Genomic DNA, 23,178 nt, shown 5'->3' on the forward strand with positions numbered 1-23,178 from the left:
GAGGTCTGTGAAGGGTCAAGCCTTCCACAGCCCCGGCTGTGTGAATCACATAAACACTGACTGGAACACTCCCACTTTGTACCCGACTACAGCCCTCCTCCGGTGCTCACGCAGCGGGAGCCACACTTAGCCTATTACACACCACTTTGTACTGTACCATTAGAGTGTTGCAGAGGGAAACATCCATTCACTGTTGAATCCTGCAGGACTTTAACCTTTTGGATCCTTTATGGATGTGAAAGTGTTTTTTGATTTGCCACTAACAGTAATCTGAATACTCCAGATAACCCAGATGATACTGCAGGGTTATTTTCTCAGGCTTTAGAAAGCTCCTTGCTGTGCAACTGTAGTTTTAACCAGAATGATGACTGCTTTAGACTGTTCTTCATGTTTTTGCAAATTTTATCTTTAAATATCAATCTTAAGTAATTTTCATACCTTCATACAAGAGAATACGAAATACTCCGTCTTTTGCCTAAAAATGAATAACAACAAGGTTCACTGGTGTATTAATTTCTTCCCATGAGAAAATCCCAGCTTAGTGTTTCATTGTCAAACAGCAGATCAAACATAGCTGTGAAGGATCTGGATTGCTGTGTTTGTTTTCTCGCACTTCTGTGTTCCTCTTTCTCAGCCTTGCAAACACACACACGCAGGCGCACAAACACATGTAACACAACAGAACCACTGATTGCTGCCACATACAGTAGATGAAGAACGGAGGTAATAAAATCAAATATTAACACACCTGATTCTTTTCATGTCACATTTCCTTTTTTGTTAATGTGCTGCCAGATCAAATGTTCCTATCAGCTCACGGCCGACTCGCTGCTCGGTACAATCAGTGCTTTGTATCACATGAGAATAAAAACAGATAACCACAAACATTAACACTAACAGCCTTCAGGTTTATCATTGAAGGTCAACCATAGTGGAAATTATTAACAGCTTTGGAATTCATGCTGGACTGATTAGGCTGCTGCTTTTATCTGGTATTAGCTTTAAAAAATATATGTCCTGCAGAAACTTTAGCCTTGGAGTATTTTCTGGTATAAATCAACAATAAACTGTGATAATTTCATTTTATGTGTCGTTATAATTCCCACTGAATTCCAGGAATGCTTGTGACACTCCTACATTCACATCCAGTTTAATTTTACATGAAAAACATTTCTGTAGATAAACTGATCAAAGCTTTTTTTCTACACAATCAGACAGCTTTGCATTATGGAACTTGAAATGGGCACTTACCACAACTTTCTGACCTTCTAAAGGGAAAATTAGTAACTCCAAGCCACCATCTTTCAGATCGCATTTTACCGAACAAGATGGAATTTTTTCATGTCTGGACCTCGTCTTAATCTGCTCTTCATGGTAATCCATTGGCTACATGCATGAGCTGCATATTAAGTAGAATTTATAATACATGGCTGAGCTGACAGACTCAATGTTAAATGAAAACAATGTTGATTAACTGCTGCCAGCTTCTTAAATGTGATGCGTTTAAGGCTGGAGTCTATCCCAGCTGACTGAAGGTGAAAGCAGGAGACACCTGGACACCTGCCAGTCTGTTGCAGGGCTGTATATAGAAACTAACAATCACATTCACACCTAAGGGCAATTTAGAGTTACCAATTAACCTAAACATGTTTTTGGACTGGCTGCACGGTGGTGTAGTGGTTAGCACTTTTGCCTTGCAGCTAGAAGATCTCTGGTTCGTGTCCCGGCCTTCCTGGGATCTTGTGCAGCTCTGTGTTGCATTTCGATTTTCTTTAATTACAGCTCCATAAAATAAAGAATTTTAACGTCTGGACTGAAAAACAAAACAAAAGAAGTGTTTTTCTAACTGTGAGGACTTGTTGTGTGTGAGTAATAAAGATGGAAACAGGATTTTCTCTGCACATTGCTTGTGCTTGTCCTGGCTTGCCTGAGTGACCGTCTCATTTTAGCCTCTCAGATCTCCTGCAGCGTGTTTATGTGTGTGTAGGCATCCGTGTGTGGGTGATGCAGCTGTGCATGTATGTACCACGCATGTATTTAAATGCTAGAATTTACATGCATGTGTTTAGTGTTGGTGGATTAATAACGTCTGTGGAGCTGAGTTTGTGTGTGGGTGTGAGTGACACCAGTGGGTTTGCTTCACTGTCAGTGATGCCGTTAAAGTCATTTTGCCAGGCTGGGGAAAAGGAGCTGAGTTTCAGGTTTCAGTGTGTTCCTGTGTACGCAGCACAGACCCACGCTTGTATTTAGTGTCTCCGTCCACAGCTCATTTACAGCTTAGGTGACGGGCGGAAGTATTTGGTTAGTGGTGCACCTGCAGCAACTTTCCCAAGACAGTGTATAAATACACAGGCTTAAAATGGAAACAAAAACTTGTAGACTGAACTGTAAATAGAGAGAAATGGGATAGGTCGGTGAACTTTCGTGACAGATTTGTCATGGTGATGTTCAAAAGAGAAAAGTGGGTGAAAAGCGAAGAAAAGTTTATATTGGATGAATGATGCTCATTGTTTGTGGCAGAAAGTCCCTCTTTGGTTATTCAGTAAATGTCTGAAACTAATCTCTGTGTATCAAAATTACTTTTTTAGAATTTTTTCCCCCCTAAAGTTAATCCCTTCATGTCTTCAAATAGCTTAGAATTAACTCTGCACTTGTTGTATCCTCTAATATGTGCAGATCTATTGAATCCCCTCCTATTTTGCCATTCATGGCACCTTGAACACACCAACTCATCTACAATTCTGTTCATACACTGTAAAGCTACTCTACACCACATAGGCTGTAGTATTGGAGTAATTCAGCCAGACATGTTGGAACCAGTAGGAAACCATTCGGGTCAATATATATTTGAGGGAGTTTTGAAATCTATGGGATATAGCTTGCATACATTTTTATTAAAAATAGAACTAAAAAAGTTTTTTTATGTTCATTATAATCAAGTCTTTACAAATTCCATAATTATTTAGAATTGAAACAATCACTTATTAATAAAAATGACTCGATATTACTTAAATAACTGCCCAGATTTAACAACAATCACCTTCTAATTAGCTTAACAATAATAAAATGAGCTTATTCAAAAATAGTTTTGATTGTGTTCTTTTTATTAAGTTGAAATAATCAGGACAGATATTTCTTTTTTGGCAATCTATCAAATTTTATATGGAAAATAACAAATTGCATCACTTTCAACTAAGTTACCCATTACAAGACTCCAATTCTTTCTGAGTTAATTAATATAAAGTAGTGTGTGAGTCAAGTGTGGATTTATCACATGTCAACAGGTTTACTACAATATCTTTATAAATAATTTTCAATTTCAATATTACTCATTTGTACATATAATATTTAGAAGAATCTTTCTCTAAAATGCCATGTGGTGTTTGGTTCTAGGCATCCATGATGATTTTAGGCCTGAAAACAGCAAAAACGTCAACTATGCTACCTGTCAGCTATGTTACAAAAAGTCCCGCAATTATATATTGACCCATTTAATGATACAGAAAGTCCCATGCTGAAAGTCAACTGGATCGGTTCTTTATGTTTGTTATGTATGAAACCCCAAAAGTCTGAATCTGTGCTTTTGAGATTATCTTCGGTACACTACAGCTACAAGGTGAAAACACACAACCATGGCATTAACTGACCATTTTGCTCATTGTATGTCTCCCTGTGATCCTTATCTGCACGACATTTAGGGGGTTCTTCTGTTTACTGTGCTCCACTTCTCCACCAAAGCCTCATGCAATCAAAAGTTGTGGCAAAACAAGTGATTGTGTCCCAAAAACCGAATGTGCTGCTTGTTAAAGCTGTTTTCCCGGATTTAGAGCCTGAACATCTGCAGCTGATTTCATCTGGATCAAACAATCATGCAATCAATCACTGCAAATACACAGAACTTTAGATCTGTTGTTAGCAAAAGTGTGTCTTTGTGAAACTTTAATATTCGTCGTGGGCAAATAACAAAACGCAACAATACTGTAGTGCTGTTTCCAGTGTTTAGGCCGTATGATCAATTAAATTAAATTCAGTTTTATTTATATAGTGCTAATTCACAAGCCTTACGTATTTTAAACAGAGAAACCCAACAAGTTGTGCTCTGTGTATGTGTGTAATATCCTTGATTGGACGATGATTAAGGGCTAAAACCTTTAAGATGTAACCCTCCTGCATGAAGTTAAGTCATGTTAATGCGTAAATACCTTTTTAGTCACAATGTAGGAGCTGTAATCACTTTTTTGACAAGTAGAAAACTGCATTATATGAGTTGAACTGATCCTACAAAAAGCTTTTTCAACTTGAATAAAGAGCTGAATTGGTTATAATGTGCTACAGGTCCATCAAGGTTTGCAGTTTTTGAGTAAAACCAGACAGATGCAGACAAACCAAAAACCACAGAAAACAGAGGGAGGACTAAATGTTATCAGTAGGATGTGCAGCAGTGCAGCTTTGAGGTGTTTGTCTCTGATGTTTTAATAAGTTGCTCCAAAAAATGCAGCTATCTGGTTTCCAAAACAGCTCCAGACATCTCCACGGATCTCTCCTCTGGGTACTTTTTGCAGGTGCAGCGTGCCTCGGGGACGCGCACGTCTGCGCACTCCGGCTCCTCGCTGCACCTCCCACTTCCAGCTTGTTTAAGTGCTCGCCTCCTTCACTTCAATGAGCGCTATTGTTTAAAGGTCTGTGCGCTCCTGGACGCTACGGACCTGGTCTCCGAGCGGAGCGAGTGCGCTGCAGTGGAACACCTCTGGGCTGGAAACTGTGTGGACAATAACTCTGCGGCGGTGCAGGGAGAGGCATTGGGACAGTTTGGGAGGCTTTGCATCGAGAGACACGCCGACAAAGTGGATAAAAGTCGCGAGTGGGAGCTGCTCTGAGCGAATTCCCGCGGACGTTTGGCTTACTTTGCCAAGGTAAACTTCTCATGCGCTTTTATTGTGGTTTTAAACTTCCAGCGCGCGTTTTGGTGCAAAGTCAACTGCACAGCGACTGATTATGAGTTGAAGTGAAGTGTGTTTTTGCAGCCTTCTACAGCACAGAAACTGCACTGACGTCTGAAATCTGGCTGATGCTGTGATATCGATTAGAGGCTCACAGTTAACCGGTTCCCTTGTAAACTTGTGCGCTGATAATTGCTCCAGCCTTGGCTCTCTGTCGTGCCTTTGCTCAGCCTGCTTCACATGTGAACACAGACTCTGTCAGCGTCTCCTGGCATTCCTGTCCCGGTGCACAGGTCGCGCTATCTCGGGTCAGGATCTGGCGACCAGACGCGCTCAGGGGGGACGCACGGAGAGACACAGAGAGGAGTGTTTCTCTGCGGAGATATGTGGAAACAGGATTAACTGTTATCTTTGCTCGTTGCTTCAGACCGTGTTAGTGTCGAATGTATCGGATTAGAGGTTGTTATGTGCCCTGCACGGTCTCTCCCTCGCTTCTTTTAGTTTTCACTTCAGATGGGAGACTTTAATCCGTGTGATTGATTGATGATCCCCAGAGAGGAATCAGGCTGTTTCCACTGGATGTGGTCCGTCTGACAGTTTGGAGTGATGGCTTTATGAGGTTTGGCTGTGATGATACCTGGTTATATAGGTGTGAACATGCACTGAGGATGGTCTATTTGCAGTTTCAGTTCTGCTTCAGTCTGCAACTAATTGCTGTGGTTTGCAATATTGAAACGAGTTTACCAAAAAACTGACTTTGCTTGGCGCTGAAAGGAGTTGATTAATGATTAGCTGACTGACAGAAGACACTTGTGATAATTAGATTAAAATGTGCATGCTTTAAATGACTTTAAAAAGTGGATTGTAAATCAAGGAAAATTGCCAAAATTAGATGCAACCGGGTTCCTGGATGTATTGTATTTGTGTTTTTATTTGTTTTATACCATTGTAAATTAAAGAATTGTAACTTCTGGATTGTTTTTCCCACAAAATGAGGAATTTGAAGATGTGACTTAGACTTTTGGAGAGCAAATAAACTGTTAATCTGAATGACATGTAAGAAAATAATCATTAATGGCAGTAGGTTAGTTGCAGCTCTAGCTGTGATTCTATGTGCTCACACTATAGAAATTGGATATTTTAGAAGGACAGTGGGGAAATGTACATTTACAGTATCATAGCCATCTGTCATATTATCTTTTTTTTTGTAAAAACATGATTGAATTCATGTCTAGACTCATATTAATCTGCTTCTTATGGTAATATATTGTAACTTTCAAAAGACCGAGTTGCATGATGGAGTTCTTTATCTAATAGATCCAAACAGGGATATGTAGAATATAACCTGCTGTCTTCACCTTACATTGTAACTTGCTCCAGGAGTTGGAGGCAGTAAAACAAACCCAGCATGCAGCGTATGAGTATGGGAAAAGTAAAGAAAGGTGGAGACAGAGGGATGGACGAGGTACGTACGGGAGAGAGGGAGAAGCTAAGCAAACATTCCTGACTCGGTGTCTCAGCGATTTAATTAAGGTTTTTGTGAGATGCAGCAGCGAGCACCTCGAGGTGAAGGCTTAACCCCAACTCCCCTCCGTTTCAAGCTTGGACTAATCCCAAGGGTCAGCTAATAAGTGTTCGGGTCATGCCACCATGACAACTAAATAGGAGGGAACCCAGAGCAAAGCTCCCCAATCAGAGAGTTAATCACCCCATGAAGGAAGTTAAGAGGTACAAGGTGAAGAGGATCGAGTCATGGATTGGTGTGTGTGTGTGTGTGTGTGTGTGTGTGTGTGTGTGTGTGTGTGTGTGTGTGTGTGTGTGCGTGTGTGTGTGTGTGTGTGTGTGTGTGTGTGTGTGTGTTATCAGCTGCACTAACTCCAAGCCCCTCCTCTTAGTGGAGTTTAAGTGTGCCCTGTGGTGCTCTGATGTTACACACCCACACAGCCATCCACACACACTCCTCCCTTCAGGTCAGATTTCGGTCACTAGATTTTTTATAGGAAAACAACACACCACTGCACTGGCACATCTGGCTCTTCTTATTTTCTAATGCTGGTAACTTAACATTTTTCTATTTATATTTCTCCTACGGTTTGAGTGTTGATGCCCTGACTGTAAAGATTTTCTTGGCTCTCAAGGACAAAAAGCATCTCCCTGCTGTTGTCGTCTCGACCGTTGTTGCCGTTCGGTTATTCTTTTCCTGCTCTCTGCATTTACTGTGCTTGACATGTGCAGATGTGACGTTTTTACCACTGCAGAGAGGCTCGTTTCCAACCTCACCCTTCTGCTCTTTTGTTCTGGTTTCTGTTCAGTCTGTTTTCTGTCTTGTTTTTTTTTTCCGCTGTTAGCCTAATATTTCCTCCAGATTTGCCTTTTATGTGGAACAGAATGTCACAATTACTGTCACTGAAATCCTCTTGATTACCATCCCCATCACCAGACTGAAAAGATTCAGCAAAACCCTGGATTGCATGCAATGTCCAACGCTAACTTTCTGAGATTATTTCCTTCTAAAACATCTTTGCATTGCAGCTATGGCCTGGTTAAAGCTGGGGAAAGAGATGTGGAGAGGGGATGGTTAGACATAGGCATATTAAAAATTTGGTTCAGGTTAAGAAAGGATTGTGGTTACAGTTAAACAACTCCATTCTAAATGTGGTCCATGCACCACCCTGTACTCCACCCCTACTTTACACTTACCTGAGGCACATTTCTTCCTGCATTGGCACTGGATGTGAATTGTGTGCTGCAGATTTGTCCAATTAAAACCTTCTCTGTCGTTCATCTTTCTGTTTTTCATTGTCTTCTGTGTAGGTTTCCCTCCAAATTATAAGCCAAAAGGAAAGACATATCCCATTATTTCCATTAATTGTCACTCTAGCACTGTGTGACCTACTGCATTGTGCTTTACTTTGTTTCTGATGAAGGAGGAATCATGTAACAGTGGATGACAGCAATATTCCAGTGAAGCTGTAAGTCACAAGCAGAAGATGGGGAAGCAGGTCCAGCAACGACATTATTCAAAGTCACATGTGTGATCTAACATTTCCTTTCTGTGGTGGCTCTGGTTTCAGACGTTCCAGTTTTCACTGCAACAGAAAAAAAATGAATTGAAAGATTTGCCATCACATCGAAAGTCTTCAGCTTAGCCGCTTCAAACAAAAAGGAATTATGTTGTTTTCTTTCTCTTTATCAACTGATTAGTCTGTTTCCACTTTTCAGCCTCAGCCAAGCATAAAAATGTGACTTTTTATTTATGGAGTTCCATTGCTTAGTTTTTGAACGCAAATTGCACGTTAAAGTAAGTGGAAGTTAATCGCTGTGCAGATGTATAGCTGGGCTGAGCTGTAAGCTCATTTGGGAACATTTATGGAAGCAGGGACCACGCAGATGGAGCAGACGTCCAGCATCAGGCCCGACTGCTGATAAATCATCCTGCTCACTTTAGTCATTACACTCCTCTGGGTGTGTTCCCCACTAGTTGCTTTAGCATTTGACAAATGCATTTTTCCGCATTATCCAGCACTCTGAACCTAAACCACCAAACCTCCGAAGTGTCTGGAGGCCTCAAGTGAGATCACTTTGATTATTGATTAATTGCATTTTCCAAGACCACAGAGTAACTTGTTTGGTTTGTTTGTTTTGTTGGACCAACAGTCCAAAACCCACAGACAGTAAATCTGAAATAAAATAAGACAGAGCTGAAAACACTCATGTTGGAGAAGCTGAAAAACAGAGAATGTTTGACATTTTTTGCTTGACAAATGACTAGAGGGACTTATTGACTATCAAAATTCATTAACTGAGGTGTCAGTTGGATGGTATTGTTTCTATATGGTTGAGTTTAAAGACATTGATTATGCTGTTACTATAAATTGCCACAAATTAGTCAAACCCTGTACTCTAAGTAATTGGTAGCAGACAGCTATGACTGGAGCTGGCTATTGCTAAATTTGGTTTCTGTTTTCAGGGACATAAAAAGGCTCACATTACATCTTTACAAGCTTCCTTGACACCAGAGGAATTCTAGACTCAAACAGCACATCCAACAGGCTGAGACTTAACATGCTCAGCAGAGGGGAACCTCCACTTTCCAAGAGCTCCATTCCTGCTGCCTCCTCCCTCTGCAACCCCCAGGGATGGTTTAGGGCTTGTTACTCCTTTACTAACCCATGAAGCGTGTCTCTGAGTGCCTCCCCCTCCCTCATCCTCACAGTGTGTTGTATAAACACAGCGGTTCAGTAGGAAGGTAAAGAGCGTGACACATACAGACTCCTCGTAACATTCCTCTGTGGTACCAGGAGACACCAGGAGGGAAAGATGCTTCCAAGATGGACAGATTGTCTAATATAGAAAGACCAGGTGGAGATTACAACAGTTAGCCTTCCGATAACCTGAAATCAGTGGATCACATCTCTTAATGAAGTGTTTAAAGAAGAGAATTTGCTTCAAATTTCCCCCTCAGTCAGTCAACAAATCATGTGCTTCTAATAATCTAGAAATGATTTAAGAAACTGACCAAGAATTACAATTACTCTTTCCTTGCTATGCGAGAGCTGACAGGAGCAGAGACTGAATGTAAGAAAGCTTTCATACCTGCTACCTAATCTGTCTGAAGTCTTTAAGATATCCCACCCTACCTCCAATCCTTCGACAGCAGCCAAACCCCTACCTGAGGGGGTGTGTGTGTGTGTGTGTGTGTGTGTGTGTGTGTGTGTGTGTGTGTGTGTGTGTGTGTGTGTGTGTGTGTGTGTGTGTGTGTGTGTGTGTGTGTGTGTGTGTGTGTGTGTGTGTGTGTGTGTGTGTGTGTGTTGGGATGGGGGGTTGTGAGGTAGATTAGGGAAACCCCACCTTCAAGCTCCCTTTTTTCACCCTGTCTTTTTCTCCTGAGGGCACATAGTCTGGCTGCACACACATGCACCCTTTCATCCCCATTCAGCAGCCCTTATTCCCCTGCGCACACACACACACACACACACACACACACACACACACACACACACACACACACACACACACACACACACACACACACACACACACACTCAGGTTGCATGTAGACAGTGGCCTGGGGGCTGCAGGGCGTCACAAAGCACTTCAAAGCGCCGAGGTCTGGACCTGTGATATTCTGAACAACTCGAAGGCACAACAGGTGAGGAGAGATGGCGTTTGACACACACAAGCTGACCGGCAGTGTCAGTTACCATCCACCCGTGCGCTGAAGTCCACGCTTGTGTGTAACATGTTGTATGTGTCAGGACACGCAAGATCATCGAGCTGCAGTTGCCTCAGGTGGTGGTTTTGGGAAATGAGTTTTGGACCTCAGTGTGTCTGCATTCAGGTGCACATGTTCACCATTATGTTTTTAAACTGCAGCACTTAGAAATGTGTTGTTGTAGTGGTTGTAATGCAGCAGCCAGCTGTGTAAATTAGTGGCTTAAGACGTTAGTAATGCTTAAAGCTGGAAAAATTATTCAGTCATACTCAATTGCTATTTCAACACTGAAACTTCTGCATATAGAGATTGAGTTGTTAAAATACTGGTGAAACAACTATACAGTTCAACACTTCTTTCTGTTACCTCTGTAGTGTTAGCTTCATCTTCCTTTGGCATTATGGTCTCAGGTTTGTACATTTCAGTCAGTACTCTCACTGATGGGGTCTCTAGCAGGAAAACAAGTTCACAAGATGTCTCGACACAGCTTGCTTGCAGATTTGCGTGTCAAATTTCAGTCAACATAAACTTGATGCAACCACATGATTGCATTTAACTGACCGTGACTGGACCTCTCCAAAAAATGCAACAATAACGTTTTCAGTGTTTAATATATAAACTAAACTGTGGAATAACTGGTTGATTGAAGCTCTGATTCGAAATTTTACTGCCTTGGATTCAAAAGATAAAATATTGTGATGTGAGTATGCTAAATTTTGATATGATTTATAGTTTAATGTAATGTAGATGAGAAGCAAAAACAAGTACATGGAAGTAGATGAGATGACTGAAATGAAAAACTTTGCTAGGAGTATCCACACAAACAAATACAATAGACATTGATGGCTGTTAAGAAGATTCCTCGAGTTTTTAAATATCAGAAGACAAAATCAAACTAAATTGCTGAGAGCTGTGATTATATTATATCAACAACTTGAGGAGACAACGTGTGTAATTGAACTCTGTGCACTAAAAGAAGTTGTGCAACAGCACAAGTGTATCGACAAAAGTTACTGTGAAGTCAGCTGACTGCAGGTGTGACACTAAACTTGCTCCTCAACAGATTTACAAGGGAGACGCTCAGAGATGCACAACAGGAAAGTTCACTTCTCTATTAAATAACAACCTGTAATGTAATAAGAACAAGTTTAGGGGCTGTGAGTGTATGTTTAGTACTGCCATACCCAGTAATGTTGCAGCACTCTGCAGCTCATTATATTATATTATATCCTTCTTCCCCCTGGAGGTCCGTGCACCAGGACCAGGCCTGCTAGAGAAATGAACCGGTCTCATTGTTCATCTTGCTAACATGGTCAATGTAGTGAAGACGCCTGCTGCTAGCTTTATTTGTGTTGCGTGAGATTTGTCAGAGTTGTAGTTGGAAAAAAAGCTTCTGAACTGACTCCTTGTAATTAGGCTGTTATTTTCTCACCTATTTGTAGTTATGATTTAGCAGAAGTACAAATGTCATATTTAGCTGGAGGTTTTTTCAAGGCTCATGTTGGCGTGGTGATCAGGTTAAGGAGACTTTTTGTATTCCAGAATTCTACCAAGTGTCGTTTATTCAGAGAGCCAAAGATTGTTAATTTTGGCCGTGCGGTTTTGCAGATGTTACTGACTAAATTTGGGGAAGTTATTTCTGGTGGAAATTCGAAAAAAATAGCTGGAGGCAAAAGGGTTCAACTGACACAATCCTTCATACTTTGTTTTCACACACTGCTGCAGGGAGGATTGATGCCACACACACTCACCAATCGACACTATCAGACACGCAGCCTTCTAGGCTACACTGATTGAACAAAGAGTACAGATATGTAGTGTATACCAGCACACAGTTCTGCCTTCAAACACATCTTCTCTCCTCTTTCTGTCAGTAACACACACATTGACACACACATGCACACACAGTCCTCCTTGGAGGCCTCGCTGCAGCTGGCAGGGGATTAACAGGTCAGGAGTCAAAGGGTGAAGCAGTCAACCCACAGACCGGGACAAGAAACTGACGAAGCAGAAGAAACACAGGCAGAGAAGGGGCAGGCACAGAGACAGAGTGCTGAATCATAGTCAAACTTACAGTCTGCATTATCAGGATGAGAAGAAATCGACCCTACTGAGCAGATATTGTGCAGTCTGGTACATTTTGGTTTAACGTGTTTCCATTTCATGGAAGAAAGACAAACTGATCAAACCTGCAAGATGGGACTAGTGTATGATTTCCAGCTGTTACTCACTTATTTATCATAATGAGAACAGGTTAACTACTTGACTTCAAAAGCCAACTGACCTTTAAATCACAGATCCTACAAAATGTGTGGCATTTTGAAGAAATGATAAAGACTGCATTGTGCCGCTTCAAATTTTAGGCTGATTTGGCATAAATGTCCTGAATCCCAAGCAGTTTCTGAGCATTTCTCTCTCTCTGTGGGCTCATTTTTAACAACACTATGAAGTGTTGCACATCTATCGGAACAAAGTTATGTTCCATGAATCTTAAAAAAATTTGCCCAAAAGTATTACTAATACTGGAAAAAATGGTGGCTCTACATGCTACAGATCATTTAGTACTTCTATCTTTAATTTGTTTCCATATTTGTCTCCTTGTCTGCTCTGTATAAACACAGCATGCAGTTCAACCCACTTGAAAAGTCCCAGAATTGTTGTCATTGGACTGCTGGTCACAGCTGAGTCACTAAGAGCTTCTCAGTTGAAATGAGGAGCACGGAATTTTTTTTTTTATTTTAATTTTTTTATTTTTACAGAATCTATCTGCAAACACTTTTTTGTGAACTTGAAAATGAGAAATGTAGAATAAAATGATTTGTAAAAAAGCATGAATTTGTGCTCATATTTGGTTGGAGCACAGGTCACAGATGAGCAGTTGAAGTTGTGACAGAAGGCTGAAAATCTGATGATTATTTCTGCTTTTACAGTTTCTAGCTCTGATAAATGCTGTCATTTTACAGTTGTTTTTTTTTAAAGACAACATGTCCAGTAGACATTCTGGTTGGCTTTGGTTTTCAGCTTATTACTGCAGATACAGATCACATCAGATGGTTTTTAATGTGTTCGTTTCTCAGCCACCTAAACAGCAGAATAAACTTGTTATGATGTCTGTTGATTTCTGACATTTTTCTGTAACATAAAAAAATACATCTTAAATATCTTTCTGGCTTCTTTGGCTTCACTGCTCCACATTAAGCAATAAATTCAGGGGTGGGGGGTGGGGGGGGAATCAAAGGGATGGGTAAATGACCCATATAATTTACAGCATCCAAATAAAACTACTGTGAAAGGGAGAGCGTTTTTGTAAATTAAATAGCTTCATGCTGCAGTTAAAAAAAAAAAAAAAAATCAAAGGCAGTGCCTATTTCATTGCGAGTGATGTTGCAGTGTTTGTTTTCTGTAAAAATAGAATTTAGACATTAAAATGAGCAGAAAGCTGAGAATAATTATACCAAGCAAACATTGTCCACAAAAAGACTTGTCAGCTTCAACACTTTAAAGTTGTTGCTTTGAGTCAACAAGGCGCTGATTATTTCCTCATCATTTCCACATGCCGTGTTTGCAGGGTGAAGAACTCTGGTCAACAGAATAGGAGCTTTTTATGAAGACAAACAACTTTTAGTGTGGTCTTGTCTCTATGTAAATGGCTAACATTTTTGGCAAAAAGTGCACAAGACAGACAATGCACAATATAATAACAATACAGCAATATAACCAGGTTTTTCTGGTGAAAAGATGGTAATTACTATTTATTAACATTCCCTTCAGCTTTCTGTGTTTGAGTTTGTGCCGTCTCATCGGACCCAGATGCATGATTTGCATCAACTCAGCACTTTACACATCATCGTCCAGATGAAGAAACGGAGCAAACTGTGGCTGTGGGCGAGTCTGTGGTCTTTTTCATTGGGACATCTTGTTCACAGATGAGAACTGAACGCCGCTTCTGAGAGACGGAAAAAGTGGATCAAAAATTAGGCTGCAGCAGTTTTAGCGCCAAAAAGAGCAAAGAGTGGAAATTTGCTGCAAACGTAGGTTATAAGAGAGTCAGCAAAAACAGGGAGCATACTCAAAAGTTACCAACAAAGCAAAGTTAAACAGTAACATATGGATCCTGGAATGCATAAAAGATGACATTTTTCACTATTTTTTGCCCAAAAACTGCAATTATACACAATTGTTGCTCGTTTGGTCCATTAGCAGCTGTTTTGTGGTTCCAAAGCTCTCAAAGTACTTCATTTATTTAGTCAAATTAATATTATTAAGTTACCACATTCATTTTCCCTTTGACACACACTTTAGTTTACAATTTTCTTACTTTGTTGGACTGTACATTTAATACGCACACATGCTACAGTGGATGTAGGGAACTTTTGAGGTCATGGACTGTCTAAGTTGTGTTTAATAAAGTGGAATAAATTAATAAATTGGACTGCGATACAATATATGGATGTTTTAGTAAGTCTTACACATAGTATCTTATATACATATACAGGATTCTACAGGGAAATTCACTCTTTTCTGCTCATTTGTGTGCAGATAGCTTTAGTTTGAAGGAGTAAATTTAGTATACAGTACAGCTTATTTATTTTCATGTGGACTCACTTGAAGCTGTACTCAGACACTAGCCGGGCTCTGTTTTGAACTTCTAGAAAGAAGACTGCGTTTATTTATTTGTGCCTGTCATGTGTACTGTACCAGCACACTAGATATAGCTGCTAGCTAAAGCAAGACGCTCTATAAACACAGACAGACCAATGCAAGTCCAAAACAAGCAGTCAGCAGGTCAGTGAACTGCACAAATGTTACTCAGATGAGGCCAAGACACACCAGACTGCTCCCACTACAACAGATGGGACGTATTAGACAAATTGAGGTAGCAAGGATTGATGGAGCAGTTTTGACCGTAATAGAGAAATGAACTTAATATATCTGTGTAAGACTCCATCGGGTTGTTGGTCAGTTCAGTGACTTCTGGCTTTTGCTAAATTCCCAGCTCATTAAAATTTGACTGCTGCCATTATTCAAAAGAATGGGAAGGTGTGTTTATAGTGTGATGTTCAGGAAGGGATGTATTCTCCCAGGGTTACAACGATGGCAAGAGTTCCCCAGTGGATAAAAGCTGTAGATTGCCAAATGCACCTTTAACATTGGTTGTTGTGTTTCTATAGTTTTCATATACCAGTAATTGTATTGGTTTTAGAAGAGTTTGTGAGGTCCTGGACAGAGAAGATGCCAGGTTTCCTAGCAACGTAATCCTACAACATTATTTTTAAAACAATTTAATTATCTTTTGCTTAAAAACAACGCAATATAGAGGCCAGCTGTAATCACTAAAATGCACATGGCTGGATAATTTAGAGAAAATGTCCAATTGTGATTTTCCCAACTGTTTCTGAATGAATGAGTAACAGTCAAATGTACGGTTAGGGAAAACATATGTCCAGTGATGCCAAATATTTTCAATGTAAAGTAGCTACAGCTTGATTGAGCCGTTACTACTTTACCTCACATGCTAATTCATATATCTTTGATGTCATAAACTGTTTACATGTATGCAAGTTTTATTACATTTAAATGAAATCAAACTGAAGTTGATTTAGTCAAATTAGCTATATTTAGTTTCAACCTGCTGCTGTTCAGAGATTCCCAGCTGCACATCCTCCCAAAACCGATTTTTTTGTTCGGGGCTATTTTATAAAAAAAAAAAAAAAAAAAAAAAAAAACAGTCTGAGAAGTTATCTAACCTTACGAGAAATTCAATTCAACTCAGCAAAAAACAAATTTCTGATTCACATGCTTGTAAATTGGGATGAAAGTGATTATTGTGTGGTAGGATGTGTTTCCAGCTCAACCCCAGCAAGAAGAGCAGAGACAAAGCAAAGTAAGACAGAAATCCCTCATGTAAAATACTGAAATTATTCTGTCTTTGGCAGAAAATTTAGCGTTCACGTGTGACCCCATCACTCCTTTAAATGGAATGTGTAGATAAGATGAAGACATCAGACTCGGCACAGTACAGCACAGCTGAGTAAGCAAACAGCAGTGAACATGGAGGAAGACCTGTTCTCAGCTGACGCAGTGATGTTGAAACAAACATGGAATATTATTGTAAATGGCAGCTTGAAGAACAGCTGAGCCTATAGAGGCACCGTGCCCCACCATGCTCACGCAGAATGTGTTTTTAGTCATTTTATCTTCTTGCGAAACCCTAAAAAACCAAACATATTTCCATATGCAGGGTTTAGATGGAGGGGAAACCACATGAATTCAGGCCACAAGAGCTGCAGCAGACCCACTGAGAGGTTTACTTCTTTTATGAGCCAGAATTGAAATTACAGCATGTGTAGTCTTGATCTGAAATGACTGAAGTGGACTCGATATTTGGTCAGTGTATCCAGTGAAATTGAGGATGTCCAGGGATACAATGATGGTTTAAATGGCAGGATGAGACAAATTTGCCAAAACATGTTAACATCAAGTAGCTTAATTTAACAATATAACTTTGTATGGAAGGATTTAGGTTTTATATGGACTTGCTATGACTGAGCTGTGATTGGATTGTTGGAAAACATGATTGTGACTAAAGCACAGCGTGTTTCATTTGTGCATGCATGCATATCTATGTGTTTACTCACTGCTGTTGTGCTCAAAGCTAATGTGGGGAAATGTGCCAACTTACGCATGCACAGAACCTTAGGCCATGTCTGGTGTTTAACTGAGCCCCAGTATGTGAAACAGCCGCATATCTTCCCATGAAATTGAACTGACAGAGATGCTATCTTTAAAGGAATCAGAAAGAAGCCTGGCATCACTTTAACTTAATTCAGCATTCTGATGACTTTCTCTGTTCTTTTCCCTCTGATCCTCTTTTCTGTGACATTATTCTTCTAATTCTTAGTGAAATTTTAAATCAGAAATGTCTCAAAAATAAACAGCCAAGTTGCAAAACAAGGCAACCTTTGTGTGTGCTATCAGTGTGTGTGTGTGTTTGTAGGTCCGTGTGTGTACGTGCTCCATCCATCTACATAAACAGGACACCCATTTTTCTCCCCATTCCCTCTCCAAACATCCCTGCAGGCTTTTTTTCAGAGTCGTGTGTCAGCGCCTGGCCTCCAGTGGAGCGTGTCGTCGCCCTTCCTTCACATTTCTCCAGTTCCACCGCACAGTTTGCAGCGAGGCTTGCAGTTTAACTGCAAACATATGGAGCGACATGTCTGTGATCAAAAAGAAGCGTTGGAATGGGCTTTGTCACAGGCAGGCCAGTGTAAGTGGACTCTGTGAAGCGTGTAGAAGTTTTGACCCGTTGTTCACCATCCTCCAGTAGCTGCACTGGTGTCTGCTATTTCTCAGCAGTGTCATGTGACCGGTCGCAGTGCTCATATTTTTAGCTTGGACTAATGACTTTAGAGTGTATTGACTTTTTCATTTGTGGATCTGTCCCTCTGGTTTTCCATTCAAACACGATTTCAGACCCAGTGATTAGCAGAAGCAACAAGTGAGATTAGATACTATGGCAGGTAACACTCCTTGAGCAGTTATCTGAAATGCAACGTATAGTAGCTGTTTATGTGCAGTTAAACAAAATGCCTCAGTAAGTAAGTCAGTGAAACATGGGTCTTGGCAATAAAACAACTGTGATATCCACAAGTAATTAACACTTCAATAGTAGCATCGATGAAATTGTTTGCTAGAATGTTTGAAAGTCCTACCTGCTCCAACCACTGATGAATTGATGAGCCACTCTGTGGCTGTTTCGCCTTGTCAATCCTCTTTGCACTTCAGGGTTTTACTTGCTATTTAATGTATATTACAGTGAGGTAATCTTTTTATCCTTTTTTATTTGTAGATATGTGTGCAAATTATTACCTACACACCTTGATAAAGAGGCTGAAGTGCTTCATTAAAAGGAAGATTGTTAAAGTCAAATTAAAAACAGGTCAAAAATTATCAGTAATTATTGATATCAACTGATATTAAACATTTCATTGTAATATATTTTTCATTTAAGTCTTCCAACCCAGTTCAACATAACTATAATGTGTAACGAGTAGTTTCCCCCACAGCATTGACTGTAGCTGCTCCTAGTTTATACTCCTGTGCTGAGGTTATGCACTGAAAATGACAGTTTTGTTCGACTGCTTCACAGTAACAGCCACTCTGTTCTTCTTATAGTTTGCAGCTGAACACCCGTCCCATTCCCTCTGAAAAGAAAGCAAACAGAAGAAGCAAGACGGAGCGTTAACGTGACCCTTAACCTTATGCAGCTAAATCACGTGGAGGGTAACTTGAGCAGTTTTTCTTGCAGTGTCACACTTGCAGCGTAACAGTAAGCCGTAATCATCACAACTCTGAAGAAGTCGTCTCTTAGTTAAGCAGAGTGTGAAGTTTGCAAAGTTTGATATCTGTCAGAGCTGATAGGGAAGCGAGTGCAGTGACAGAGAGAGAGGGAGCCTGGCTTCTGTCGTGATTAATCATCTGTCGAGGAGATAAGAACTCTAGTATGTGTGTGTGTGTGTGTGTGTGTGTGTGTGTGATGTAATCAGTGGTCTGGATTCAAGCAGCTTTATAAGGAACCATCAGCTGTGATCTCAGAATAAATTTGGTGCTTTTTCATTGTTTATGTCAGTGATGGTTTGCTATTGTGAAAGAGTTTTCTTAACAGAAGTGAAAACTTTAAAGTACTGCAGTGTGAAACTGTTTCTTTTTTCTTCTTTTGTTTGACAGTGACTTGTTGCTCAAGTAGTACAGGGTAAGCTTTGTCCAAACTAAAATGAGTTCCATATTTTCCTTCTCTTGCAGACACAGAGGGCTCTCTGCAGAGTCGCCCTCCCAGGACACGTTTTAGGTGTCTGTAGCTGCTTTCACACTGTGGAAATAATGGCAGGGAACAGGTCTGGTCTTGTAAACTTGAAGGAGCTGATGGCCTGGTGTGGCTCTGAACAGCACCACAAAGAGTTAAAAGAAATCCTTGTGGGAATTAATAGTTCTTTTAATAAAATTGTGATTCTGTGTAAAATGCCGCCTTTGTTTCTGGGTCATGAACCAGTCAAGGTCAGTGACTTTAACCGAGCTAATTGATTCCCTGTCCAGCAGAAACAGGAATGAGCTTGTGTGTGTGTGTGTGTGTGTGTGTGTGTGTGTGTGTGTGTGTGTGTGTGTGTGTGTGTGTGTGTGTGTGTGTGTGTGTGTGTGTGTGTGTGTGTGTGTGTGTGTGTGTGTGTGTGTGTGTGTGTGTGTGTGTGTGTGTGTGTGTGTTTACTTTAAAGGCTCTGTCAGGAGTTAAAGTAAACAGATAAGTGACAAAGTAAACACCCACCCTGCACACATGCCAAGACAACTTCCTTCTCCAGGGATCCAGTTCTACACACAAGCATGAACTGTTTGTGCCTCATATGAAAATCGCTCTGTTTTCACAGTTTTCAGAAGTCGAACTCATTTTCCAATCATAATCCAATTATAATTGTGTGTGTCCTCGCTGGCAGGGGGTTCCTGTAGAAGTCTCTCAGCGGTAAATCCGTCCACACTGCCTGACCTAACGCTGGGTTAATGAGGTGATCCAGCTGCAGGGGACGGTTGTCAGAGGGTCTTTGGGCCTGTTTCAGCGTAGCAGATGCAGCGTTCATTATGGTGTAAAGCTGCGTCCGCACGAGACAAATACCGTCCGGAGATGTGCAAGTGTAAATAACAGGACTGATTGTTGCAAATGTTCCAGTGCATGTCTGCCATGCCTGTAGATTTTCAACACAAATTACTCCGCAGACTTTGGCCAAGACAGAAGTCCAGTGAAGGTACAGAGAATTGCAAACAGCACTCCGGCATGGCGTTTGTAGCTTATGTGAGGTCTGAAATCAGTTCTGAACACATTTTTAGTGCAAACGTCATGCACTGTTTGGCTGGAAATCATGCACTATGGTACAAATTCATCTATAATTCTATAATTCCACACTTAACCCTGTGAACTCCAAGCAGTTTCTGGGCGTTTTTTGCTCCTGTCACATTTTTCCCTATTGTGGGATGATTTTCACTGCAATAGAAAGTCCTGCACCTCTATTAAAACGGCGTAACCTTAGCTGAAAGTAGACAACTCCAAATCTTTTTTGTGTAGCAAAGTTATAATGCCATATATCACAAAAACGGACACCAAAAGTTACATTTTAGTGTTTATTTGTTTTAGAAAAATTGAAAAAACATGGAATCAACATGTCCAGCATTTTCCCAAGTAACCACAGATCTTACCAATAGTGGGAAATGTCCCTGAATTTTTGTCATGTGACTGATGAGTCAGTGGCGACCAAGTTTTTTGTTTTTACTGAATCTAGCTTGTGGCAAAATTTTAAAGGAGATGTGTATAGTAAAGTGATTTTGATGAAATTCTCAAATTTGACCTTAGATTTGGTTGTTTATACCAACAGAACCAAAAGTTGAACATGACTACTCGAAGGACTGTTGGAAAGAAAGATGAAAATGTCATTCTTTCTGTGACACTTTCTTGCTGTGATGAATGCCGTAAGCTTCCGTAAATAAAATTAAATCAAATAAACCTTACCTTACAAACCTGCCGGTGAGTTTTGGGGTTCAGGGGTGTAAAATATATCCACCAAGTGTCCGTTAAAAGCAGAACTGTTACTTGCATAGTAAATTACAGCTGATAAAAATGTGACTGTCGTGTTCAAATCAAAAGGCTAAAAAAATGTTGATAAATGTCTGCCCCAGACACATACTGGAATGAGCAAAGGAGACATGTATGTGGTGGTTTGAGTTCAAATCATTCTGAAAACAAATTTGGCAGGGCTTTGCCCCAACATTACCAACAGTGTGTCTACTTGCACTTTCTCCTGTAAGCTGATAATGTCATGGAAATGAGAACCTCAGTTACCGTAAGTGGGGTAGGGGATTACAGAAAACTACTTTTGCCAGGCTCAGCTTCATTTGCAGAATGACAGAAAGTTATGATCGCTCCACATAACTATACATCCTCACATTTATCCAGAGTGTGAGTACAACAAAAAACACACAGTAGCAGAATAGTTAAAATAAGCAAGTAATGCTTCCAAGATCACTCTGGGGGTAATTGAGACATCTGATTACTGATCTGCTATGTGTTTTAGTGGGCTGATAGTAAGCTCAGCCAGTAGAGTGCGTATGAACGTGGTCTCTGATTACTGCCGTGACCTTATTTCTGCCACTAAATGGTTGGACCTAGTCCAGATTTGGACGTAGACATTTACACCTTAGTTAGCACATACTATCCCTGCATGCTTGCAGACAGTTCAGATACGTTTCAGTTTTAAGCAATGCATGTGTGTAAGAGTGTGTGTGGTGATGGACCGAAAGAAGGCAGAGATCAGTCAGAACCAGAAGTGGATTGTTAAAGTACAGATAAGCTGTAGTGGTGCAGTATCTGTCTAGACTTGTACCAACCAGAGGGGAGGCACTCATCCCCTCCAGCCCAACCTGTACTCTGCCAGAGGCCACAGTGCAGAAACTGACAGCTGGGCTTAACAAGCATGAAGGTGGATGGATGGATGGATGGATGGATGGATGGATGGATGGATGGATGGATGGATGGATGGATGGATGGATGGATAGGTCGAGAGAAAGGAGATTAATGAATAAAGAGCAGTGACGAGTGAAGTGCATCAGACATTAATTTCACTTCAATTTAATTTTATTTATATAGCACCAATTACAGTCAAATTGTCTCAAGACACTTTACAGAACCCATATGCCTGATGTATTCCTGATGAAAGATGTATTCTATATTAGTGAAGACTGATGGTAGGATATAGTGAGAAAAAGTGCAGGGAAGTTTACTACATTGAGAAGCATGTCAGTTATAACCTCAGTGTATCTTCGATCCTGTTGAAAGACGTTTACTGCTTTTGTGGCTCCTGTCAGTACGTTAGCTTCAGAGGAGATGCCATTTCCAGATGTGAACAACTCATTAAGGTGAGCGACAAGTGATGGCAAGCCAGGAACTGACAGATCTGACGGACTAATAACAGGCTTCACTGCTTCCAGGTGAAAAGTTTGTGTATTGTAGCTTTAAGAAAAAACACAAAGAGTTCACTATGTACTTTAAAGTGGTCAACTCCAGATATGTGAATAACAGAGTATAATTGTGATAGTTGTGTATGACTGTGTATGAAGTATCTTAGGTTTTTCCTATAAATCCCAGACTTTATTTATTATCTGCACTAATATCACCAGAGTAATGGGTCAGTACTCTGCTGTTAGGACTCCAGAATGTACACGAAAAGACTTTAAAGCATCTGGAGGATTTGCAACTTCCCTCGGAGGATTAACGAAATTTGTGCAAACGGTAAAAGAGAAGCAGAGAAAAAGAGCAGACATGTTGCCAGTTGTCTGCTGTCACACCTGTGAGAAGCTAACTGCAGGTGACATGCATATTTCCAGCTGTTGACAGACAGGACAGGATCAGAGTCGCTGAGGTGTGAAGACGCATGCGCACAAACTCACACACAACCTTCACATTCATGACTGTTTCGCTGCTGTTGTCGTTAATGCCGGATGCCCAACTGTGCTTGTGGTGCTTCACTGCCAGCATTTATGCTTCTGTCCTCTCAGTGGAAAAACCGGTGTTACCAAAAGCCACCTGAAATTAAGGTGTGTGACCAACTGTGCTACAAGTAAACGCCACCTGGTTGGTTAATTCTTCTCTTAGTACATAGAGGTTTGTTTGGGCTTCCACTTGCTGTTGTCTGCACACTGTCTGTAGTCCATTTCTGACTCGGGATATGTGACATTGCTCAGTGCATCAGTGTAGAAAAATGAAGGCATTCTGTCATTCAGTCATAGGTGAGTTTTATGCAAAGTGAGTGAGATGGAGTTTTGTGGTTTCTGAATGCAAACTGAGTCTTTTGCTCTCTGGAATGTTTTTGAACCAATATTGGTGCTATAATGTAAAAACAAAAAGCCTTCCCCAAATCCGTTTGCAAACCTGGATGTATCATCACCTGTGCTTGCCTGTCTTTTGTGTTAAATGTTACTGTGTTCCAC

General features: G+C 40.6%; 1 protein-coding gene across 1 annotated transcript in view; it reads left to right on the forward strand.

Moving 5' to 3' along the window:
• Positions 1-4,646: 4,646 nt before the first annotated feature.
• The window catches only part of LOC111572771 (vasorin-like), a 36,973-nt gene continuing 18,441 nt past the window's right edge, over positions 4,647-23,178 (forward strand). Inside the window, exon 1 of the mRNA XM_023276584.3 lies at positions 4,647-4,913. The gene's annotated coding sequence lies outside the window, so the exon portion shown is untranslated. The remainder of the gene's footprint in view (positions 4,914-23,178) is intronic.

The sequence above is a fragment of the Amphiprion ocellaris genome, chromosome 4 (assembly GCF_022539595.1).
Source record: "Amphiprion ocellaris isolate individual 3 ecotype Okinawa chromosome 4, ASM2253959v1, whole genome shotgun sequence".
Classification (NCBI taxonomy): Eukaryota; Metazoa; Chordata; class Actinopteri; family Pomacentridae; genus Amphiprion; species Amphiprion ocellaris.